General features: G+C 50.9%; 1 long non-coding RNA gene across 1 annotated transcript in view; it reads left to right on the forward strand.

Moving 5' to 3' along the window:
* The window catches only part of LOC143442620 (uncharacterized), a 152,880-nt gene that overhangs the window by 9,779 nt on the left and 117,303 nt on the right, over positions 1-25,798 (forward strand). The window lies entirely within an intron of this gene.

The following is a 25,798-nucleotide window of genomic DNA, read 5'->3' on the forward strand; positions in this document are numbered from 1 at the left end:
TTTGGAAAGTTCTAGAAGCCACAAATGAAATGGCTTGCATCATGTGTTTATGGGTGTAGTTTGTCTTCTATAACAGTGTTTCTTTCACCCTCTCAGAATCCATTAGAAATAGATGACTCTCTCTTCTGTAGATGAGACTGTGGCCAGTGTCGGAGTAATTAATATGCAAGCCACAAGGTTCATTACTGGGTCAGCCCATAAGGAACTCTCATTGAGCACTCCAGGGGTTCGAGGCTCCCCCCCCCCAACTCCATTCCTTCCATGTCTCCCTCTTTCCCCTCCCATGGGGCGTGGCATCTGGTTTGGAGAACTACCAATAAGTTCGAGGCATTGTCAAGCTTGCAGTGACAGAGTCTGGATCAGATGAAGACAGGTCTGTCTTCAAAACTAGTACGTCACCGCCCTACCCCCGTTTGCTTCAGACAGTGCCCATGCCCAAAGCATGCTCAGCCTCATGCTCCACTGTGGAAATCCAGTGAGTGATCCGGAAGCCCGGGTTTGCTGAATTGAACTGCTATCCCGTTAGGCATTTGTAATGATTGGCGTTTACAATGGCGATCCTGAGAGGGTTTTCCCAGCATCTTCAATAAAGAAGGCTTGAGTGGATGGGTTGCATGTGTCCATGGGCTGATGAGGAAGCAGATGGATCTAGTGTCAAGGGGTTCTCAGGCTCAGTCCACTGGGAGAGCGCTAATGCTGTTTTCCTGGAACCCAAAGCTTAACTTGCAGGGCAGACCTATTGCTGGGCGCACTCTTTGGATGCCATACCTGGAACTAGGGGGAACTATCCAACATTGCCTTTTGATGGGAAGCTGAGATTTCCTTCCTTGTCTGAGCTGTACCGCCATTCTGCCATCGTGTACCGGGTCCTTTGTACTGTGTACTCTTTAATCAACATGGCTGGGAGGATGAAGAACAGAAGCCCCTGTGTGACCTTGAGGTTGAGGGACGATTGGGGTTGAAGAAGTCATCATTCATTGTAGTAGGTGGATTTAAATCTTTCTACTAATTAAAAAAAAAATATTTAGATTGTAGTGTGTGTGTGCTCGTGTGTGCAGATATACATAGATGTATGTGTGTAGTTATGTATGTGCAAATGTGTGTGCATGTGTGTGCACATGAGGGTCAGAGGACATCTCTCAGGAGTCTCCTCTCCTTGCATCTTGTTTCCGGGGCAGGATTTCTCCTGTCTCTACCACTACACCGCTTGTGTGAGCTCCCATGCCGTTCTCTCCACATCTGTCTCACTGTAGGAGTGTCGGGGTTATAGAGAAACACCACAGCATCTGGCTTTTTACCTGGGTTCCAGGAATCAAACTCCAACCACCGGGTTTGTGCAGCCAGTGCAACCAGCTGAGCCATCTCCCCAACCCGACCTTAGACCTTCTGTAATTTGAGAAAGTCAACTTCAAGGTTCTATCTGCTTGGACCGGGGCACATCTGTGCTCTCGTGTTGCTGGATTTAATTGGGGGGAAAAGTTTCCATTTTCTAACTAGAAGACCCAATTCCCCTTGGGGTTTTTCTCTAGGAAGTGTAAAATTTGGGCTGTGGTTTCCATCGGCTTACGTGAGATGACTTGTATAAAGGCAGTGTAGGCTTCAGTGTGGAGGGTAGGACGAATAGGCAGCTTGGGGATGTGTCAGCTTGAGTGGCTGGGGTGAGCAGAAAGATGTGAGGAGAGGAGGCCAAGTGGTATCCTCTAGCCCATAAGTCCTAAGTGCTGGGATCTGCAGTGACTAGGACCTTCCCTGGGTCCTTCCTCTGCTACATCGTCCTCCTCCTCTCTATCCATCTCCGTGAGGTTGGTGATACCCAGCAGTGAAGGTGAACAGGAGGTCGGTATTTTCATCCAACCGATCAGGATAAACTTATCCGGGATTTGCTTTTCTAGCTTTGCAAAGTTTTCTTTTGCACCCAGAATTCCTCTTCTCGAGCGTCCCCGATGATGATGGCCGGTAGCCCTGTGTACTACCACCACCATTTTACACGCCTTAGCTCCTCTCTCCCATGGAACCATAGGTATGTGTTCTCTGGTTTCACTGCTGCTGCCCAATGCCAACCCTGGGTCAACTTTGATCTCTTTAAGGTGAATCAGAAGGAAAGAGGCTTCAATGTTCTGATGTTGGGCTGGTAGGGGCTGGGGTGGAGTGGAAGTATCCTTGATCCATATCCTGATGCAGAAGCGGCTCCGTTGGGGGAGCCAATGGGGATACTGGTCCCTGTGGAGTGGTCTCAGGATCCTTAGGCTTATATCCTCCATGTTTGTTTCTATCTACAAAGTCCTGGTCAGCCCTTGTCCCAGCCTTATCCTTTAGTGTGACATCACAGCATAGTCCAGCATGGCCTAGGGTCCCATTATCCTGAGTACCAGGTGACACTCTGCCTCTTTGGTTAGTCTGGACATTGAAGGTGTCTCTGCTTTCCTTAGCTGCTTCCTGTGGGCAGATGGCCACGGACAAGGCAGGGGATTGCTGGGGCTGACCTGAGTGGACACCTCACTCCATGAAGACCCCTTAATTTCTTAGACTTGTGCAGAGTCCAGTCAATAGAGTCAAAATACAAAACAGCTTCTCATGCAATCTCTCTAAAACATCTGTGTGGTTTGGGATGGCTTTGAAAAGAAAACGGTGACCTCGAACCAAAATAAGCAATCGAGTCACCAAAGTGATGGGTCTCCTCTGAGATTTGGCGGAACGCTGTTTATTTAAAGGTTTGGTGGGTACTGTGTTTATCTGTTCCCTGGGTGGAGATTTGAACTCATGACTTTTGGAGGATACCTGCTTAGGACAAGGTAACCAGGGTTCTCCTCCTTGTAAGAAAGATTTTTTTTTTTTCTGGTATGCTGGTAGCTCACATCCTGGATTTGGGAGGCAGATCTTGTGCTGACAGGAGACCCAGATACCAGAATTCTGCTCTGTGGAGCTGGTAAGGCCCAGCCATTCAGTTGTTCCTGAGGCATAGAGAGGCCTTGTTACAGCCTGGATTGTTCTGGCCATGAGAAGTACTGCCGCTCCCCCCTCCTTCCCTCCAACTTCCCTCCCCTCCCCTTAGGAAAAAAATTCTTCCCCCTCCCCTCTCAGCTTCCCTGTCTTTAAGAATCCCCTTCATTGTAGCCCTGGGACAGAGACCCTTCTGTGAGCGTGCTGGAGGCCTGTCCTGGGGACACCCCGCCCCCCCTATTAAAAGAACATTGGAACAAGCTCCCCATTCTCCTCTGGAGAGGGTCCCTCTGTCCCAGGCCAAGGGACTCTTAAGGGACCGCTTATCCTGGGACATTCAGTTTACAAAGACTCCTGCAATGTCAGATAAACTCTCTCAGCCAGCATAGGGAGGGGGGACAGGAGGAGCACAAAACCCCCTTTATTTTCACCCCTGCAGGGAGACCAATAAAGACTTTGTGCTGGAGAGCAGGGGTCTGAGCAAACAGAAGACGGGGGTCTGTGGGCTTTGATGGGAAGAGCCTTGTGGGTTATTATCATTGCAGTTTGGGGGAAGTCTTGGCATGGGATGGTCAGTTGCAAGTTTCTCATCAGGTAACTGATCCTGATCCTAAAGTCCTCCCTCCCCCTCTCTGGAAAAAAAAAAAAAACCTTTGGCAAGTTGTCTCTGCTGGCCAGGGAGAAGTCCCAAAGTGAAGTGATTATATTTTTATTTTTTTTCCCCTATTATTTGGTTAGGGAAAACCTCCCAGTTCAGTAGACTGGGCCCCAGCTGTGTATGTATTTTAGAAGAGTCATGGTCTCAGGGCCTTTTGGTAGCTCACTGGGGTGGGTGACCATCTATAAGTGCCTGTGTGTGTGAGAGAGACCGGGAGTGGGGGAGAGGGACTGAGAAACAGAGATGGAGGGAGGGGGAGAAATGGGGGAAGGAGAGGGGGAGGGAGAGTGAAAGAGAGAGAGAGACAGAGAGGGAGAAGGAAGAAGAGGGGAAGAGTGAGGGAGAGAGGGAGAAGGAAGTGAGGGAGGGAAGAAGAGAGAGAAAGAGAGAGAGGAAGAGAGGGAGGGAGGGAGGAAGAGAGAGAGATGCATAGGCACTCACCCCAGAGGCTGTACTCTCAGAGGGTTCATTCATGACAACTGTCTGGGGTGTCCTGGGGCTGGGTGGATGAAGATCACAGCAGTTGGTAGAGATTGCCAGGCCTGTGGCTTTTAGGAGCTGACTCTGGGTTGAGCTTTATCCATGGCTTTCCTGCCTCTTCCCAGCCTCCTGAGCACAAGCTGAGGGCTGACCATTGAGGTTCAAGAGAGCGAAGGTGTCCAGGTGGCCTTGTCTCTGGAGGGCTAAGCATACACCTGTGAGGGGAGGGTAGCGAGGGTTGAGCCAGCTCAGACACTGGGAGGGAGGTGCCTGGCTGCTTTGGCATACAAGCCAGATTTAGGGACCTTACTGTCATAGGCTTATCATGAGGACCCCTCCCTGACAACATTTCTAGAGAGAGGACTCCTCACTTCTCACCTGGGAGGGTTCCCCTGTCTGTGAGCCTTTGTCTGTTTTTCCTCAAGAGGCATGGTAGGCCCTGAAACTGTATGTGTAAGTGGGTTAACACAATATAAACATGTGTTGTATGTATGTATGTATGTATGCATGCATGCATGTATGTGTGTATTTTTGAGCATGTGCACCGTGTGTGTGCGTGTGCGTGTGTGTGTGTGTGTGTGTGTGCGCATGTGTGCGCGCCTTGGACTGAGTGCTGCAGGAGGCTCCCGAGTGCTAATCTATATGTCTCTACTCTTTTCTACCCCTGGAAGAGGCAGGGAGCTGTGGCAGGTGTAAAGGTCTGTCCAGGTAGGCTTTGTGGCCGAGCTTAGAGTCCTCGATCCCGTAAGATAGCCGTGAGACTGGATGGGCTGACACTCCGCAGGCATGAATGAGGTCCTTAAAGCATTGTTGTCTAGCCAAGCACTGTGCCCACTGTGGGACCTGCAGTCCCAACACCAAAGGCTGCCCGGAGTGTGAATGGAGGTCACCCTGGGGCAGGGTGGATCCCCTAATGCCAGGCAGTGGTGAGGAGGGGTGTTGGTGCCCTCCTGCAGATGGCAGGGGCTCCCGGGCTTTGGGGATACATATCCTGAAGGAGGTGAGGTATGGCTCTCAGGAGGCCTAGTGTCCTGCCAGTGGGCTGGTAAGCACGGGACTTCCTGCTTGAACATACGTGTGCATGCAGAAAATGTCAAACTCAGATATTTAGGATGCAGTTGAAAGCCTGCTACATGAGAAATTCCTCATCCCTCAGCTACACGGGGCCGGTCTGTACCAAGGTACTGCGCACAATGGTGAGCCTGGGTAGTCGGTCAGCAGAGCAGAGCAGAGCAGAAGGGAGGAGCTGAGGCTGTTTTCTGAGGGCTGGGGATAGTGCAGGTCTTGAGAGTGGATGAATGCTAGGTTTGGACAGACGTTAGCAGCACCAGCAAGGACATGGAAGATGGGCCCCTACTTCCTTCGCATCTTCCAGAACTGGGTCTAGAATATAGGAAGTGCTGTGTGTAGGCTTTTGCCTACCGTGGACTCCAGGAGAGTCCCCATGGATGGACGGGCATGGATCGGTTCTCCCACCCACTCCATCCACTTTTGTCTCTGGTAACAGTCACTGCCTCTCCTTCGGTTCCTTGGTCACTTCCTTACCATGCTGATAACACCCACCTCTTGCACGTGGGTGTTCAAGGCCTTCCCATTCACCGAATTATAGGGAGACCCGCCTTTGGTACCCATTGGGATGAGCCTGGGTGTCTCGGTCTTAACTTCTTTTGCTCTTGGTAGATGACTTGAAGTGGAAACTTAAGGGTCTTTGGAGAGTCAGCTGCTGCGTTGGATGGTGTTTTGCTGGGACAAACACATGAAGGAGTGTTTTCCTGGAGCAGACACAGGTGAAAGGATGTTTTGCTCTAAAGAACAATTTCTTAAGCAGATCCACTTCCCCCATATCCTAATAACATTTCTTTGCCATTACCTCTGGTGGGCGGTGGGTTCCAAGGGAAGTTACAACATTTAAGAACCGTTATTAAGAGTAGGCATTGAAAAAAAAATTAAGCTACCAGTGACTTGTTGTGCCTCTTCATATCCCAGGCAGAATACCAGCCGTGAGTTCTCATGTCCTGTGCAGGTCTGTATGTTTGGGATATCACATGTGAGAGTCAGGCAGGGGCTCATCACCTTCTGGTCTCCTTTGCATCCCTCTGTGGCTCAGGTTCATCTGTCTTGGCTCTGAAGCCTCCAGTCTCTTCTTGGAGGAGGGTGGAGTTCGTCCAGCAGGACAGAGAGGACATGGAGTCTCTACTGTCCTATACAGCCTTATCCAGAGAGGGAGGGGCAGGGAGGGACTGGGGATGAAGGTGGCATGTCACTGACCTGGTTGATCTGGTGGCTGCATCTTGGAGGTTGCTCCACCTTGGAGGTGGTTGGTGAATGTCGGAGCTCCATGTGGCTGGTGTCTTTTTCACACCACCTTTCCTTGCTCTGCCAGGACAGAGGCTTGCTGACTTCTGAACTTTACCACGGGAACAGCCAGTGTGTCAACCTGTGTCAGGCAGGATGACAAGCATCTTTATTTTTGGCTCATTGATCCTACATGTGGTTGAATCCTGCGTGCCAGTAGCTCAGGAGAGCGAGCCGTTGGGGTAGAAGCTCATGCAGGGGGTGTGGACAGTCTTCAAACACATCTGGGGGGGGGGGCTGACTTGTCTTGTTGGGAAGGAGCATCAGCTGCTGTTTGGCTTTGGGCCCGTTCTACCTGGACTTTTTTGAGGGGCCATGAGAAGCGTACCCCAATGCATTAGAGGTGGTTTTTGGAAAACTTTTTTCCATTGGCACCTGTATGTGAACCAGAGGGAGGGGCTGGGTTAAATAGGCCTGGGACACTTCCCGTCCCTGGACAGCCCTCTTCCGAAAGGCCAGGAGGAAGGAGCATGCTTTAGCACAAGTGTTTCTCCCTCCCCCAACCCCTCCCCCGACTCTATCATGAGACTCCCGTTCTTCATCCATGGTAGGGATGCTTTGCATAAAGGAGACTTCAGACAGGGCAAGGCTGGGAGGGTGAGCAAGTTAGTGGCAGGAGGTGGGGGTGGCCAGGGGCCGGAGTCATTTATTAGGTCTATGGAAACAATACAGCGTTTGTCTCCAGGGCATGCTGGTGCTGGGGGGAGGCAAGCCAAGATGGGCCCAGGCAGAAAGAAAACAAGCACAGGTCTGAGGAAAATGTGGTGACCCCGAGGAGCAAGGAGAAAGACGTCTTTGTCTCAGGAGGTCGGGACAGGGTGCAGGCAACGAGGCCTGTGGTACAGGACAATCGCTGCCTCTCTTCTGAGGTCCAGGGTCCCTAGAAGAGGCTCAGAGGGACGAAGACACTCACCTTGATGGGAGTTTCAGGAGTGGCTGATCTAAGACCTTTCATTCTGGAGTGTGTTTGTGGTTTATGTTACTGATCAGTCCAATCCTTTGAGGGTGGTGCTGAGGAGGAGGAAGCACCACACTGAAATGCATCCCCCACTGGGGTTAGGAGAGAGAGTGGATGTAAGGTCTGTCCTGGTAGGTGTGTCACACTGAAGTGCTTCCCCCACTGGGGTTAGGAGGGAGAGTGGATGTAAGGTCTGTCCTGGTAGGTGTGTCACACTGAAGTGCTTCCCCCACTGGGGTTAGGAGGGAGAGTGGATGTAAGGTCTGTCCTGGTAGGTGTGTCACACTGACGTGCTTCCCCCACTGGGGTTAGGAGGGAGAGTGGATGGAAGGTCTGTCCTGGTAGGTGTGTCACACTGACGTGCTTCCCCCACTGGGGTTAGGAGGGAGAGTGGATGGAAGGTCTGTCCTGGTAGGTGTGTCACACTGACGTGCTTCCCCCACTGGGGTTAGGAGGGAGAGTGGATGGAAGGTCTGTCCTGGTAGGTGTGTCACACTGAAGTGCGTCCCCCACTGGGGTTAGGAGGGAGAGTAGACGGACGGAAGGTCTGTCCTGGTAGGTGTGTTCTTGGTCGGGTATGTGGTTTGCCTGCTGTGTATCATGGCTGGCTGATCTGATGCCAGGACAGAGATGTCCCTGGAGCTTGGAGATCAGCCAGTGGGATTCCAGGAGGAGGATGGCAGTAGGGACTGTATGTGTCTAGTGCTAGTGAAGAAGCAAAACTTCCACAGAGCTCCCTGGGAGACTGTGACAGTTGACTTCTCTGGGAGACTGTGATAGTTGACTTCTCTGGGAGACTGACAGCTCACAGACACTTGTGCAGTTATATCCTCTCGATCCTCTGACTCAGTTTCCATTCTTACCATCGGTTTAGATTTTTTCCCATGAGACTGTGGGTATATTAGGGTCCCAGGCTGCCCTTGAACTCATTATATTATACAGATTGATCTCAAACTTACGGTTTTTCTCCCCCAGTCTTCTAAGTAATGGCTTTACAGACTCCCACCCCTATGCCTGACATTTTATATTTTATTTTATTTTATATGGATGGGTCTTTCGCCTGCATGTATGTCCGTGCCCCGTGTGTACGCAGTGCCCATAGAGGACAGCAGAGGATATCAGACCCCCTAGAGCTACAGATATGGATGGTTATAAGTTGCCTTATAGGTGGTGAGAACCAAGCCCGGTACTTTGGAAGAGTAACCAGTGCCTTTAACCTCAGAATCATCTCTCTGGCCCCTTGGCTTTGTCTTTAATTTAGACCCCTGGCTCCTTGGCGGATGCATTTCTTTCTGGATTATCACTGGAGTCCTTGCTGAATTGGTCTTTGTCACATGACAGTAGTCATGGATGCCCTGCAGGACAGTGTGGTACTGGTTCTGTTCTGACAGACTCAATAATGTATTGTGGGGACCACAGGAGGACTTCCTAGAGGTCTGGACAGTCTCTGTGGCACTTCTCACTGGAGAGAGACTAAACATATTCTGAGAATGTTCTAGAAAGATGGTTGAGATTTTTAGGGTCTGGGCTGTGACTTTCAGCTATTGTCAGCACTGCAGCGCATACATATATGTATGCTCAAACACACATGTGTGCACGTGTTCTTCATAAGGTTAAACACCTTATGAAGGGATAGACACTGTTGTGACCTCTGTTTGATAGGGGAAAGATAAGCACAGAGAGGTCAAGTAAGTTGCTGCCAATCACACAGCACATTAAGAGGTGTCGCCTGGCCCCAAACCAAGCCCTCTGGCTACAGAGACTGTTCCAAGTGTTTAGCAGTGTTGCCTGCCTTGCTGAAGGCTGCTGTGGGTCAGGCATCCCCATGGTCATGTCCGCACTGTGCAGATAGCCTGTCTTTATCCTCGCTTCACAGTGGCAGATCCTGTGGGTCATAGGTCACACTCAACCTAAGGACTCCAGGTCATTTGCTTGCAGTGCCACTCCATCCTCAGGTCAAATGGTGAGGACCTCTGACCTGTGGTCACAGCAGAGTCTTTGGGGCATCAGAGAAAAGCCAGAAAGTGTAGCTGGGCTGAGAGAAGGAAGAGGGAGCTTCCCCTGTGTGGGGAGGGTCTCTCTCTGCCTCTCCCCCATAGGGTGACCTGGACAGCTCAGGGTCCCAGCTGGTCCTGTTGACTCTGGTGATCTGCTAGCGCCTCCTAGTGGGCTCCTAGCTATGGACAATGTGGTTTTCCTTCTGTTCTTGGGTTTCCCCTCATTTGTCATTGCCAGTGACCCTGGAAGCATAAGGTTCATATCAGTCAAAAGCTGGTGGTGTAACAGTGGCCTGGTGGTATCCATTCCCCCCTCCTCTGAAGCAAATGGTTGATGTTTCCCCTTTGAACTGTTTGGGGGCCCTGCCTCTTGGGGGTCTCATTCATTGTTGGCATGGGGGACCCTGCATTGAGGAGGCAAACATAGCAGATGGTGTTCAATCAGGAGCAGAGGTCTCTTCAGGGAGGTTGAGTGAGTGCTGCCTTGCAAGGCTGGTCCCCCATGTGCATCTTTCTTCCCAGGCCCTTTCTTCTGCCTGCTCTTGCTTCATCATTCCTGGGTAGCTACTGGGTACCAAGTCTCTGGGACATTCTGAGAGAGATTCAGGAATGATGACAGATAAACAGAAACACACACACACACACACACACACACACACACACACACCTCTCTTTCCTTCTCACTCAGACATTGGTAGTGGCCCCTCCTGGCACAGCCTGAGGTACCCAGTCTCCTACCTAGCTGGTGTCCAGCTGTGGGCTTTTATTTGCTGGCTTGCTTATTATATACATGTGTGTGCACATGTGCAGGGGTGTGTGTGTGTATGTGTGTGTGTGTGTGTGTGTGTGTGTGTGTGCATTCTTATAAAGGGGCCAGAGGTCAACCTCATGAACAGTCCACCTTGTGTGACCCGAGCCTTGCTGTTGCGGCCAGACTGGCTGGCAGGCTAAGACGTTCCAGGCATGCACACCCCTACCCTCTGCTCTGGGATTGATTACAAATGCTTGGCACCAGCTTTGTCTTAACAGGAAAGAAACTCAGACCCTCATGTCATATGGTAAGCCCTTGATCCACTGAGCCATTTCCCCCAGCCTAGAGACAGCCAGGATTTGAAACAGATCTCTTGACTGGGAAACCCATATGTCCTTCCAAGATGTTCAGCTCTCTTCAATGCAGCTTCCCTTGGCCCTCTTAGGGATCATCTGACAGCTTCCATCCTGTACCGTAGTTCCCCCTTGGGGTGGCTCTATTCCTCCGAGCCTAACTGGAAGCTTGAGTTGCTTTTTAAAGTCCATATCCAGAGGACCAGAAAGCCGGCTGTGTGCAGAGGTGCCTGGGTGGTGACTGATTGCTTCTGGCTCCGTCAGGCCGTCCTTCTGAGGCACCTCGGAGGGCCAGGGCACTAACCCTCACTGCATCCAGGGCCTGTTGGACTCTTGGCAGCAAACAGGCTAAAGGGAACCAAGGATGATCTGGGAGGGGTGGGGTTGCCCATAGGGCTCAGAGCCTTGTCTTGTCCTGCACTGCCTGCCCTGTCTCTTTATGTGCTTCCCACCTTGCCTGCCAGTTTTAGAGATGGTACCTCCTCCATCCAGGCTGTTGGGGCTTAATTTAGGCTGACGGAGAAGGGCTGTTTCCGGGCAATTTGATTAAGTGGGAGACTGCAACATGGTCCAGCCCTGTTTTCACCCAGGAAGGACTTGATTCCCCGAGGCCTTGTTCCTGCCCCTCCAACGTGACCAGGGTAGGGGTGGGGGGGGGCAGATGCTGGTAGCACCCTTCCTCAGGCTTATGAGGTAAGCAGAGGCTGACCCCCCTCTCTCCCGGGTGACTTTTAAGGCTGCAGTATGTGAACACTGAGGTGTGATCTGCTCCTATTTCCACTCTTTCCCTCCTTATCACCCCCCCCCCAACCTGAGGACTCTGGGATGGGGAACCACGTCTGTATTTCTCTAAAGGGTATTGAACGTCTGGCCTAGGCAAAGGGAGAGGAAACGAACTTAAGCAAAATGCGGTAGCCAGAACCCCAGACGTCCCAGGGGCTCCCAGCCAGGACACAGGGAAGGAAGTGTGAGATGACCTAGGCTGCACAGAGAGACAGAATACATAGAACACTGACTTGCAGGTGAGGGAGGCCGCTGTGTTCTTAGAGCCATCACCTTGAATGTGAGGGGTAATCTTTGCTGTCAGCCTGACTGGATTCGGAGTCACCTAGGAAACACAGGGTGTGTGTCTGTGAGAGTTTTTCTAGAGGTTGAACTGGGGGAGGGAAGACTTGCCCATCCTTATCGGCCTGGACTCAGGACTGACTCATAAGGAGAAACTGAGCTGACAGCAGCATGCATCTCTCCTGCTTCCTGATAACGGACACAGCGAAGCCAGCTGCTTCACACGTCCGCTGACAGGCCTTCCCCACCAATCCCTTAAACAGGATTCAAAGTCAACATCTTCTTCCTAATTTGCTTTCATCACAGTGGTGAATAAAGCCACTAATACATGGAGGGACTGGGGGATGAGAGTTTTGCAAGAGAGGCAGGTGCCTGAGTGGTTGAGCATACACAGGATGGTTGGCCTCCACGAGGAGCCACGTGTTCATGGTATAGAGTCATGACTGACCAGGTCGGCAAAGGTGGGAAATATAATCTGGGCTAGTGGCCTCTGGATTGCTTATCAAAAGGCCTGAAATCAGGGGCAGGAGGGAAGTGGAGGGACATGTGGTACGTAGGGTCATTTCATACATTCACCCAGGGATCTTTTTTCCTGGCTCATGTGTGGGTTTGCAGAACTGCGGAGTGTGGGGTTTGTGTTCCTGTTTCTTACCCCTTTCTCTCCCATTTGTCACTATTGAGGCACATGGTGCTTTTGCTTTGTCTGTGTGTGTGTCCGTCTGTCCATCCGTAGGTATGTGTAACCTTGTGGGTATGTGGAGGCCAGAGGGACATGTCCGGTACTCTACCTGCTCTATCCCTCTTCCCTGGGCTCCTTTAAGACAGCATCTCTCACTGGAGCTCGGCTGTCAGCCTGCAAGCCCCAGTGATCATCCTGCTTCTGCATATTCATCCTAAGGATCGAGGCCAGACACACTCACACCAGGCTCTGTATGAGGGTGCTGGGCTCTGAACTCAGGTCCTCAGGCCTTTGCAGCAAGCTCTTGCCCAAGCATCTTCCCCACACGCTGGCTCCATCTATGTTTATGTAGTGATGGATGCTATATATGGATGCCTGTCTTTCTCTAGTTTACCATTTGACCCAACTGGGTCTTTGGTACCTGGTTAGAAGCCGAATTGGCAGCTGTGTGTAGGGCCATGCATTTACAGCGGAGGAGGGGGCTCTGGTGAAGGGGTTCCTGATGTGGTAGCAGGGCACAGTGAGGAACAGTGTCCAGCCATGATCCTGGGGCTGTATGGAGACATTTTGGCCTCCATCTTCTCCTCTGCTTTCTGGCTCCAAGTCTTTTGAGCCTCGGAACGTTCTGGCACACAGCCATAGCTTAAGGACCATTTGTCCCTGTAAGTGGATGTCTGGGCTCAGTGTCCCTGAGGACCCTTTCTCTGCTTCCCTGCCCTCTGCTCATGCTGTGCTCCCATCCTGCCGGACCCACTGGGCAGTTGGCTTTGGGATGCCTTCCGGGTGCTGAACCTTGGTCCTCTCTTCACAGCCTGGCTCTTCTCCTCTCTTTGGCCTTCAGAGGGCAGAGTGTTAAGCAAACACCTCCCGCAAAAGAGAAAAGCTGCATTGTCCTCTTCCAAGTTCACGGCCAGGACCTCAAGAGCCATGGATCGCTCAAGTGGAACTACTGTGTGTGTGCGCGCGTGTGTACGTGTGCACACGTGTGTGTGTGTGTGTGTGTGTGTGTGTGTGTATGTGTGTATGTATGCATGCATATATGTGTATGCAAACTTGTGGTGGGGCTGCAGAGTTTTTAACCCAAAGGGATGTTCCTTTTGAGGCAGGAGCTATAGCCGGGAAGTGCCAGGCTGTGAGCAGGCCGCCTGTTGGTAGTAGGGCCCTTAGTGTGCGCAGGGAGGAGGGGTAGCCATGGCCTAAGCTGAAGTCTCCTTGAAAGTCTTGGTGGATGTCCCTATCACATCGCTGTGACAGAGACACAGGACTCATTCTGTGCTTTCCCAATTTGATACAGAAGCCGGTTTTCTGTCCTGTATCCTTGAGAACAAACCACTGTTTTCTCAGGCTACCCCAGTGCCTGGGTATTAGGTTTCTAAAGTTGTAATGATTAATCCTTTGTGATTTTGGCTTGCTTTAACACAGGGTGGAATGAGAGGCTTTGCATGTGTGTGTGTGTGTTTATGTGTGTGTCTATGTGTTTATGTGTGCATGTTTATGTGTGCATGTTTATGTGTGCATGTTTATGTGTATGTGTGTGTTTGTGTGTGTCTATGTGTTTATGTGTGCGTGTTTATGTGTATATGTGTGTGTGTTTGTGTGTGTGTCTATGTGTTTATGTGTGTATGTGTGTGTGTTTGTGTGTCTATGTGTTTATGTGTGCATGTTTATGTGTATATGAGTGTGTGTGTTTGCGTGTGTGTTTGTGTGTGTGTGTGTACTACCTTTTTAAGTTGTAAATAACAGGAACATACAAGCTGACTCGTGTCTCCCATACAGCATTGCTAGTTAATTCCTCAGGCGGTTCCCTGAGACCCCATGAGGCTGGCAGAGAGGGAAAGTGGGCCTCTCAGTCAGGTGCATTTGGCAGTGCCCCAGCGAGACTCGAGGGAAGCCCATGGAGTTGGGCACAGGCCCCCTTCTCATCCTCTGAGCCCACAGTCTCAAACCTCAGACAAAAACTGCCATTTTTTTTTAAAGCAGTCCTCTGTGTCTTCGGCTTGGAGCCCCGGGTCCAAGATTCTCTTCTTTCCTCTCACCCCTGCTCAGTGCAACCTCTTAGCCCTTTGTTCATCCACAGGCAGGTCCTTTCTTCTGCTGGTTCCGCTCTTCCTCTTCTTGGGGTTCCTCAGTTACTCACCCCTCTTTGTGATCAACACTGTGCAGTCAGTGTCTGTCAGAGTCAGAAGGCTTGCCTTGCCACCAGGGGAGCTCATGGTTCCACACCTCTTACTTCATTGAGCACCTGGGACTTTCCTTGGTCATATGGGCTCCAACTTTCCCTTGCTTAAATGTCTATTAAAGCAAGAAAACAAAACCATAACACACAGAAAACCCCCCATCTTTATCCGGGACCTCACGTGTGTTCTGCAGGCTCTCCTCTGCTACAAGCCATCCCCAGCACGGTTCAGGAGTTATTGACCTTACTGCTATGCTAGCTAAGGGGGTCTGTGCCCCTAAGTTGGGGTATGTGGGAAGCTGGCTGAATTAAGTGCCTTTTGATGTTTGATTTCCACTGTGATCAGAGACTGTAAGTTGCTCATAAATCAAGGACACCTGCATGTGGCCTTCTGTCTCTCCCAACCCTCCTGGCATTCTTAGACCATTGGCTTTCAGACAATTGTCAGGGTCCCCTGTCAGTAGGAGGCTTCCAGATACCAGTTGCCATGGCTAGTGAGTCCAGAAGCCTTAGGACCCAGAGGAGGGGTCCTGGATGCCAGAGGGACTGCTCTTATCCCAGGGCCTGTGCTTCTTGGATGAGGCCCTCCATGTTCAATTTCCCTCTTTTAGGGTCCTTACTAAAAACAAGATTAGAAGTTCCACTTTATAGCAGTGTTGTTCACACGATTGACACAACAGAGTCAAGTATTTTCCTTCGTTGAAAAGTGTGTCACTTTTAGAATGGCCACAATGTTGCTTCTTTGGTTGTTCTTTGGATGGGTGTCCTTTGTAGCAAAGCATATGGTTCTCTATATTCTGTCTCTGCTCTCTGTCAAAGAGTAGGCTTTGACAGATCTATTCTTGCAGTCAACATGGTGCCACTCTCTGCTAGGGAGTCATCTCGGGGAGATTGTTTTTGACAAGAGACTTATGAAATAAAAAGCAAAGTTAAGTCTAGGGTATCCAGACACGGGGTATGGCGCCCTCTAGTGTCCAGATAGCGCCATTACAACTGCACCTATAAATCTACCAGTTTTCTGCTGTACTGAAAATCCTGCCCTTCCCTTTCTCACTGGGCTAGGACAGTGCTTTAGAAAAGTCTCTGACTATTAAGTGTATTGAAGAAGGGGCCTTTGGGTGCTAAAGTTCAGTATATGCCCCCACACCCATACCCACGCCAAATGGTGACTCCTCTGCTGTGTTATTTTTGCAGGGCTGGTCTGGTGGCACAGGCTTCAGCCTTGCCCAGGTGGGTTGGAGAGGATTGGGTTATGGCTTCCCTGACTGAAGAGCTCTGCCCGGTGTTTCCTCCCTGGATTCTGCTTGCAAGTCGGTGTGGACTCTCTGTGGTGCTGGGGATTGGACCCAAAGCACACTTGAGATAAATGCTTGGCCACTGAGTTGCCTTCCCCATTGGTGGACAAATGGAGCCTTTTATACTGTTAAGCTTGTACTTCCTTCCTTAGGTAGAGCCTATTCAGGGCTCTAGGGCCAGGGAATCCAGACTCTTGGGTTATGGCGCCCTCTAGTGTCCAGGAAGCATCATTACAAATACATCTACAAATCTACCAGTTTTCTGCTGTATTGAAAATCTAGCTCTTCGCTTTCTCACTGGGGTTGGACGGTGCTTCAGAAAAGCCCCATACTATTAAGTGTATCTATGTCCACTCTGCTACCGAAAGTGTTTGAGGCAGTTTTCAACAATGTTATATTTATGAACAAGGAATAAGTGTGGGAGTGGGGCTCCATCAAGGATAATTGTGAGAATGTGGCTCAGTCGTAAGACACTGGCCTAGGATCTGTAAAGCAACACGTTCCATCCTCAGAACAAATCAACCATCAATCAATCACTAACAGATCAAGGTAGGAAGAATAAGTTAAAGCAGCTGACACAGCTAGGGTAAACTATTTTGCCTCAGCCTGCCTCTGTGGTGGCTGGGCTGACCAGTATACAGTTTAGTAACCTCTAGAACTTTCTCCATCTTTAGATAAATGATCCACATACCAGTCACTCCTTTAGATGACCACGTGGGGATCCTGAACGCCCCCAAGATGCCCCAGAGTTGCAACATCATCACTAAGAACTATGGTATACATGACAGAGAACATACGGGTGGCTCTTGGGGGTGTTGGTAGATGCCTTTGGGAAACCTTGAAGCTTAGTCCCAACTTGATGTCATCGTAGTCAGTTGGACGGGATTGGCCCCGCCCACCTCTGAGCTGTAGGTCCAATAGCTGTGGTGCAGGGCTCAGAACCTGGTGTGTATGGGAGCCCCTCCCCCACCCCACCCACTGTGATAGTCCTGGTGGCCTTGGTCCAGGTGAGAGAGGCAGAAGCCTCTCTTTTTCTCTTCCTTCTGTGAAGGAGAGGCTAGCAGCAGGCTTGTTAGCAGTAGGCGTGTGGTGACCTGTGAGTAGTGTCACATTCGGAGGACCAAGTGGTAAAGGCTGGCACCCTCATGAGAAAAACAACCCCAGCTTTGGCCAGGAAACTCCTCAGCTTTGCTCTGCCCCGACGTGACCGTCCTCAATAGACAGCTGGGCCTGACCCATCAGGAGTGTTACTCTGTACTCCTTTGTTCAAGCCTTTGGTTGCTACAGTTCGTGTCTCAGTCCAGAAAAAATCGAAAGGGGTTCATCAGAAACATCCAGTCAATCATAGAAAACCCCAGAACGAAGCATGCTTTTGCCTCTACAGCTCTGTGGCCTCTCCTTGGGTACAGAGGGCTGTATGTTTGCCCTGTCGACAATATAACCCACTATAGGGAGTTCCTGGAACAAGCTATTGGCTGGGGACTCCTTCCAGGACCAAAGTTTAGGTTTCTTGGGAGCTCTACCCTTTTCTTTCAGACTCCAGATACAGCACACAGCAGTTGATCACTAAGGCTTCTGTGGTTGCCATGGTTAGAGCCTCTTCTGGCTCAGGAATTCTAAGCTGTTGGCCTGGGCATATGGGGTTGGACAAGACATAGCCCACATTCTTTTAAGTGACTTACACTAGTTAATCTGCTCTGCTCCAGTCTTTAGGTTCTCCGTGTGTGTGTGTGTGTGTGTGTGTGTGTGTGTGTGTGTACACAGCCACAGCTGAGCCATGTGCAGGGTCACATAGAGAAGCTGGGCTTAACACCTGGGCAGTTGGGTTCTGAAGCTGGAACATTTGAGGTTTAAAAGATGGGGGTCCTCGAACATGTCTGTCACCCATCCATTCATTGCTGACAAGCTCTTATGACAAACCCAGCAAGCTGTGTCTGTTCATAGTGAGTGCAGTGATTTAACGCAGTGGACCCCAGTGTGTGGTGGGTAGGGGTGGGGACTAGTGAGTTTGGCCAGGGGCTCAGAGCTGTTTTGCTAGTTTTTGCCAAAGCCCTCTGAATGAAGAAGCTGCTAATTCCAAAGAGATGGACCCCAGTCTTACTCTCAAAGTCCTCACTGCAGAGGTACGGGTAGGTCCATTCCTTCTATGCCCACAAATATCTGGGCTAAGGTATTGGCCAGTGTATAACAAGTCTGGCAGGCAGGGAAGATTAATAAAAGAAAACCCAGGAGCCAGGAACTGTTGTCATTTACCTGGTCTGCTCTCTGCTGGTTCTGTCTCCACCTAGTGGCATTTGTGTGTATCACAGGTCCGTCTTATCCTCAGTCTCATTTTGCTAAGACTGTCTCCCTTGTCTAAGGCTTGTTGCTTAAGGGAGTCCCATAGGAATACATGGATGTCCTCTGTTGGCTCAGTCTCAGATAAGGCACAGGGAGTTTGTCAGTAAACACAAGCTTCAGTGTCAGCAAGATCAGACATACTCTTAAAAGTAAGCCGGGACCTGGAGAGATGGCTCAGCAGTTAAGAGCACTGGCTGCTTTTCCAGAGGTCCTGAGTTCAATTCCCAGCACCCACATGGTGGCTCACAATTGTTTTTGATGGTAGTCCCATGGGATTCAGTGCCCTCCTCTGGTATGTATACATGTGTATAAAGCACCCGTATATAAAAAACACACACCTAAATAAACCTAAAAAAAAAGTGAGGTGACTGCCAACTTTGCCTTTCTCACGAGAGACACTGACAGTCGCTGTAGGACTGTGTGTTCGGCACACGCATGTGGGTGTGTGTGGAAGGGGTTATGGACTGGAAAGGACCTGGCCTCTTATTATTGCTCTTAGTCAGAACATTAGGGGAAGGATCCAGCTACCATTCCTGATGGCCCACTGCACAATCTGATAGATGCGCCTGCTCTTACCGCAGGTACAAGTGTAAAGACTTCTCTCTTCCTCTCTTTTCTTTTTTGCTTTGCCTTTATTTTGAGGAAAGGTTTCCCAGTGCACATAGCAAGTTGGCCTGGAATCCATTACATAGTCCAGTTCTGCATGTGCGCGCGCGCGCACACACACACACACACAGAGAGAGAGAGAGACAGAGAGAGAGAGAGAGAGAGAGAGAGAGAGAGAGAGAGAGAGAAAGAGATGGGGGAGTGCAAACTGGCCTTGAACTTATTACATAGACCAAGACACACATACATACACACACACGCACACACACACACACACACACACACACACAAAGAGCAAGCTGGCCTTGAACTCATTATATAGATCAGGAGACACACACAAACACACGCACACACGCACACACACATGTTCTGCTATTGCTATTTTCCCATCTCCATTTTCTGGTCATTGGAGGAGACTCTTCTTGGTCCTCTCATCAGGAGAGTGCGCCCCATTTCCTAAGGCGCGCATATGTGCGTGAGTGTGCACACTGTATGTATCATAGACATTACTTTTAGTTCCCCTATAAAAAAGCCTTGCTCCTCCTACCCTGTTACTCATCCATCTTCCCCATTCGGAGTCTATGTGGTCACATGACCCCCTGTTAGAGCACATCTCTCTTGTCCTGGTGCTGGATCAGTTCCTCTCAGGCTGGAGTGATGTCCACTGTCAGTGTCAGGTGTGAGTTTCTCATTCTTCCATCCTCCAGTGGTCATGCTTAGTCGAGAGCACTGGGCTTTCTGGTGATGGGTGTGAGGATTCCTGCAGGGGTCTCACTGGGGCTTTACTCAGAGTATGACACAGCGATGCCCCTTGGCAGTAACTGGGGACTTTGCATTGGTGGCTGCAGCAGCGGCAAGGACCCAGCCTGACCCTGGACAGGGCATGGGAGTGTTCCTTTGGTGGGGTCACTACCTCCCACTAACCCCAGCTTTGTCTTCCACAGAGCACTGCAGAGCACGTGTGCAGGCCACTTGTCTGATGCCTGAGACACTGCAGGTGTCAGTGAGGTGACATTGTTCTCATCTTCTTACTGTGATGGGGACCCTTGAGGCATATATACACACAGTAACCACAGTGGCTTCCATGGTGGCAGCTCCTCCTGGGGACATCTGACCTTAGATATCCCTGGAGCCACATCTACGTCTACCCTTGTCTTTCTGTACCCCTGGGATTCAGTAGTGCTCAGGCAGAGACACAGGAGGCTGAGACAAACTCGGAGGGTTCAGAGATTCCACCAAGTGGCTCCAGTGGCATGCTCTTTCACCATCTGAGAACCCATCCAAAAGCTCTCACTGGCACGTGATTTTGGGAATGCAGGGTGGCTGGGGATGTCATGTGCTGCCTCATGAAGGAGGAGGGGACATTGGGGTCACTTTAGAAGGCTGCCTGTTGTAATTGTGTTAATCCATTGAAAGCAGGTGAGCCCATCTCCAGGTTGACAGAGGAGGCCATCATAGAGAGAGCAGCAGAATGAGGTACATCCCAGAGCTGATAGAAGGGCCAGGAAGCAGACCCAGGCCACCAGGCTGCAGGCTTCCTGCTGTCACTTAGGACGGGAACCCCCGTGTCAGCCCCTCTGAGCCATGCTGTGGCCCTACATTCTGGACCAGAGCTGATTGCAGGGGTAACATTGGATGCCTGCATCCTTGGGGTGTGGTGTGGCGGCCCTGACATGGAAGGCTTACCTTGTGATTGCTTTCAAATGAGAGAGACTGTTTGCTGTGCTTTGATGCCTCCTGAGTGACCTCGGGTGAGTTCTAGAAATCCGAGAGAACCCAGGGAGGGCCAAAGGCAATTGAAAAGCCATCTCAAGACGCTGAGATGCTCTGGTCCTCTGCAGGCTCCCCAAATCCTTCCAGGAAGGTAGCGGGATGGATGGGGTCTTCCACTTCCTTTGCAGTCAGAGTGTGGCTCCCCCTCGACGAGAGTCAGCCATGTGCTGGGCACTGGGAGGTGAAGGAACAACAGCTCTGGACTCAGGCCTGGGCATGCAGGGTGGGATATCCTGCAGTGGTTCACTGCTTTCAGTAGATGAAGAACCTTCTAGAATGAAGGCACAGTCCTTAGGAAATGACCTAGATAGTCCTGGCAGGCCCCAAGCAGGCAGGTAGGTCTCCCCTGTCCAGTCTCCACCTGAAGAGTAGGGCTGACTCCCTATAGGATGTAGCCGTCCAGGGCTGTGGCTTTATGCTTTGTGGTTGAAAAGAATGTTTTTCTAATATAAAAAATCCCTACCTTCCTCACAGGCGACATCCCCAGTGTCCCTGTTTGGGCATGGTTTGTCCTCACACTCCCTAGAGTCTGTGACAATGCACAGTCCCTGGGAACAGGACCATTCTGGATCCGTTTCATTAGGGTGCTCATCCTGCTCCCAAGGACTCCACCTTCCACCCACCTCCTCCTGACGCCATCACTGTGGGTATTAGGAACTCCACGTGTGAACTTCAGGGAACACAGACACGGTGTCGTGCAGTTCTTACCATGGGCTACACCTGTTATGATGTCATAGAGAAACAGCTTCTGGGGCGACACCTTGTAACCACCTGAAGCATGTTAACCAGCTATGTATATTCTGCTTAATCTGAGCCAAGTAAAATACTGTTATGAGTGTGTGTGTGAGTGTGTGTGTATACATGCTGTGCATGGGTGTGTATCCATGCCCATGTGTGTATCTATGTGTGCATGGGTGGTGTATGTCTGTGTGTGTGTGTGTGAGAGAGAGAAAAACTGAGAGAGACTGAGAGAGAGAGAGAGAGAGAGAGAGAGAGAGAGAGAGAGAGAGAGAGAAAGAGAGAGAGAAAGAGCGAGAGGAGAGGAGACCTTGGTTTCAGGATACCTAGGTTCTGGGTAAGGCTCATACTCTCTATCTACAAGGACTGAGGAAGGTGGCCAATGTTTGTTTGTTCATCAAAGCTGAGAAAACCTTTCCCTGAGCAACCCCGAGGTAAAGGTTCCTGGGAAGCCGTGATTGGTTTCAGTGACAGGAGATGAAATGGAGCGAGGGACATGGCTCTGTTGGTAGAGTGTTTGTCTAGCATGCATAGGGCCCTAGGTTCAAGTCTCAGCACCACATAAAACCCAGGGTAGTGACAGTTCTTAGCATGTCAGGGGTGCAGGCCGGAGGATCAGAAGTTGAAGGTTGTCCTTGGTTTCAAAGGATTGAACTAGCCTGAGCTAGCTGATCCTGTCTCAGAAATGGAATTAACAGAGGGGCGAGGCTTATGGGTCTCAGTCCAAGGGACCCGGGTGTGTATTCCCAGAGGCTCTACAGCATAGGCTACCCAGTCACAAGCACACATGTCTCCAGAGCACTTCAGGCTTAGGGACCATGAGTTGCGAGGGTGTTTGCATTTCAGAGCTCTGATGCAAACATGAGCAGGCTCAGAGTGCCTTCCCAGAGACAGAGCGCAAAGACTCCAGAGGATATTTAGCTAAATAAAATACCTTATTAAGATTAATTCCAGTTGCTCCTTTAAAATAACCACTCAGAAGTCCATCTGCGACATCCTCTTTCTTCACCTGTCCTGGCTTGCACTAGGCACTGTATTGTCACCCCCAGAGCAGTCAGTCATTACATCATCATTATGCAGACCGCCAGTGACATTGCCACACCCACAACTGGTGAAGGGCATGCTGGGTGGGTGGGGTGGCCCCTGGGGCGGGGTGGCCCCTTGAGTGTCCATGTTCCTAAAGGGTTTTTACCTTGCAAGAGAGACAGGAAATTCAGTTATGCTGCAGGATTCAGATGGTGCTGTGATTGGGAATCATGGAGGACTCACAGGAGGAGGTGACATTTGTTTGGGGTTTTGAAGCTGACTGCCAAGAAAATGGGGATTCAGTTTCAGCTGGTACTGCATGGTGTCATGCAGAAAGGGGGGAAGGGGAAGGGTGACAGATGCCCTGTTTGGGGAGTTGGAGTGTTGTGGATGATGTTGGGGGCCTTTGAGGTAGATGAAGTGGGTACAGGGTCTGATGATCTCGACCTCTGTGGCAGAACTTGAACTGCAAACCAGAGAAAGGGAGCCGGTGTGTGTGTGTGTGTGTGTGTGTGTGTGTGTGTGTGTGTGTGTGACCAAGCCAGGCTTTGAGCAGGAAGTGGCAAGATCTGAGGTAATTGAAGTGGGCTCCACATGGGGACCCTTTACTGGCAAGGCTGGTCAGAGGTCCAGGGGCCAGACTAGCACTCCATCAGGGCAGGGAGGGGGGGATTCTGGTGCTTCTGTGGGGTGGGTCCAGGGAGATGGCTGGACCTACCTAGCAAGGAAAGGGTGGCGTGGGCAAGATCAGCTTTAGAGAAGGCGCACTATGTGTGATCTCCTTCCACAGGGCAGATGGTGAGGTAACTGAGGGCCTAGGAGTGAGGGACGGACCCAGCTCATCAGGATTGATGAGGACCCTGAGGAGCCATTGGGAGCCCTGTTCTGCACCGGCATCCTGCTAATTCTTGGTGTTACACGTGTAGGCTCATTCAGCCCCTCAGCTTCATCCTGCTGAGTGATCCCGAGTATATGGAGAAGCCAGAGAGGGTGTCTAGACAGCAGACGCTCACGTGAGGACTTGAAGCCTAGCTTGTAGCTAGCTGTCTTTGTCACTGTGGTGTGACTCACCTGTTGTGCACCGGCAGTTTAAGGAACAGATGACTTGTGAGTATAGAGTGACCACAAAATGAGAAGGAGCCGAGGAAATGTTATGTCGCTGTGTCCCGATGCTTCTGAGAACAGCTGTTTCTGAGAGATGGCTCGGTGGGTCAAGTGACTGGCTGTGGAGGCCAGAGGACCCAGTCAGAGCCCTAAGATCTGCTTCAAAGCCAGGCAATGCTGGTGTCTGCGCTCAGCTGCTGTAATCCCAGCACTGGAGAGGCAGAGACAGGGTACACCACACACACACACACACACACACACACACACACACATACACACACAAGAGCTCACTGGCCAGCCAGCCTAGGAAGATCTGTGAGCTGCGGGTTCAGTAAGAGACCCTTATCTCAACAACCAAGGCAGAATCAGCAGAAGATGCCACTCAAAGTAGGCTTCTGTCCTCCATGCATGCATGCATACTTGCCCACCCCCCAGCACATGTATACACTCACACAAGCATGCAAGCATGTTTCTGCAAGTGAGATCTTCAGAGCTGCGAGCCTCTGGGGGGAGGGAGGGTTGAGAACAGCCTCTTTGTGTCTGGCAGTTGGGGTGTCATTGAATAACCTTGAGTCCTGCCAGCTTCAAGGGTAAGTTGAGCACGTGGGCCTAGAAGTCTGTTGCAGAAGCCAGAGCAGGGAGGGGCCCATGCAGAAGGTGCTGCGGAGGCATAAGGTTGGTGTGGGAGTGAGGTTATAGAGGGCTGGGTCTGCCCTGAAGGTAAGGAGGCCATAGCCTCTCACCTACACAGCCCCTCACGCCCAAGGCCAGCTAGGCATTTCTAGCCAGCTCTGTCTGTAAAGATGCCCTGGCACAGAGAGCACCCCGCTAGCACAGAGAGCACCCCCTGGCACATAGAGCAACCTCCCTGGCACACAGAGCACCACACTGTTCTGTCCCCCTTTTATACAGCACTGGCCTCTTTCATGTCTGCAGCTCTATTTTCTGTTGGAAACTGGTCAGAAGATATTAAGTATAAAATTTCAGAAATAAAGAATTTATAAATGTTGAATGATTTTTTTTAAAAAAAACACAGTATATTGTTATACTTGTTCTGGTTGATTAATAATTATTGATAATCTCTTAATTTGCCTTTCATATTAAATTCTATCAAACTTGTGGATGTGCAGGAAAATAGTCTAAGTAATTAAGCCTTCAGATATCCTCTGGTCTGGAATACGCCTCTATTTGCAAGGCATGTGTTTTTATTTTTGTGTTTTGAGTCCTTCTTGCTCTGTAATTTGTCCAAGGGGCACTGGGAATTAAATGCTGAGTTCCAGAAGGGAGTGTTAAAGCCGTGAGCTGTCGGGGCTGTGGGCCGCAACTCCCACTCAGAGGCTTCATTCCTTCCCACCGCCTGGACTCGCAGCTGACTGGCTGCCTTGCCGGCTCTGTGATTCCCTATCCCCACATAATGCAGGCAAGCTGACAGGCCTGCTACTCACGAGGTGTCCTCTTTGCCCCATAGCTCTTGAGAAACCTGTAGGCTCTGAGCACATTGCTGGGTAGAGGGCAGCCCCTGGGTTATGACCTCTCCCAGAGTTGGAACAGGATCTCCGAACATCCTCCAGGGCAGATTCCAGGTCAGCTCTGGAGGGTGTCGCATGCCTTAACAGATGGTGTCCGGCTGTAGGCTCCTGCCACAGGTCCTGGAATGAAGGCTTGGCAACCCTGTTTTCTCCAGGGACAGTTGAGGCTGGGAACCCTGGACATTGTCCCTGAACCCGGCTCATGCGTCTCGTGACCATTCCACAAGGAGGCCACTTGGTGGCGCTGTGGCTCCACCGTGTGCCTGCTTTCGCCTCCTGCCCCAGGCTGAGCTGCAGTGGTCATCGAGGCGCCGGACTGTGCCCTGGCTGCTGGTGGGGCGCAGCGCCTGACGCCTGCCCGTTCTGCTTGAGCACACACGCAGAGCTCAGAGCTAGTTTCTCCTGCAGCGAAGGAAGTTTGGGGTGTTGGTATTGTGTTCTGTGCTATGTCCCCGCAGTTTCCCCAGCGGCTCGTTAGACACCCTAGTGTGCTAAAGAACAGTATAGAGCCATCTGCATCCTGACCTGGTGATCACTGTCTTCAGGGCAGAAATGGTAGCTAGTCTGAAGTCTTGTCAGGAGTTTGTACTTGGGAGAGAAATATGACTAAACACAGAATGTAGAAGGACAAGGAGGAGGAGGGGGGGGGAGGTAGAGGGGGAAGGGGAGAAGGGAGGAGAGATTGGAAATTGTTTTCTAGGTGAGCTTTGCAGTCGTTCTGTGTGAAACCCTGCAAAGTGCAAAGGAAACAAAGCCTCCCTGAGTTTGCCCTGGAAACAGCGAGTTCTCTCTGGTTGCACAGCGAGGTCTGTTCTGGTTGCACAAATGTGTGCTCCTTCCACCCCTGAGCGGGGTGGGGTGGGGGGGCGCACTTCATTCATTCCGTTTATAGTGCCGCCCACTCACTGCGGAGGAGCCAAGGGGTTTCCTCACAAACTGGTTTGTAGATGTCGTTTTTTAAGAAAGTCTTTCTCT

The sequence above is a fragment of the Arvicanthis niloticus genome, chromosome 6 (assembly GCF_011762505.2).
Source record: "Arvicanthis niloticus isolate mArvNil1 chromosome 6, mArvNil1.pat.X, whole genome shotgun sequence".
NCBI classification, from domain to species: domain Eukaryota; kingdom Metazoa; phylum Chordata; class Mammalia; order Rodentia; family Muridae; genus Arvicanthis; species Arvicanthis niloticus.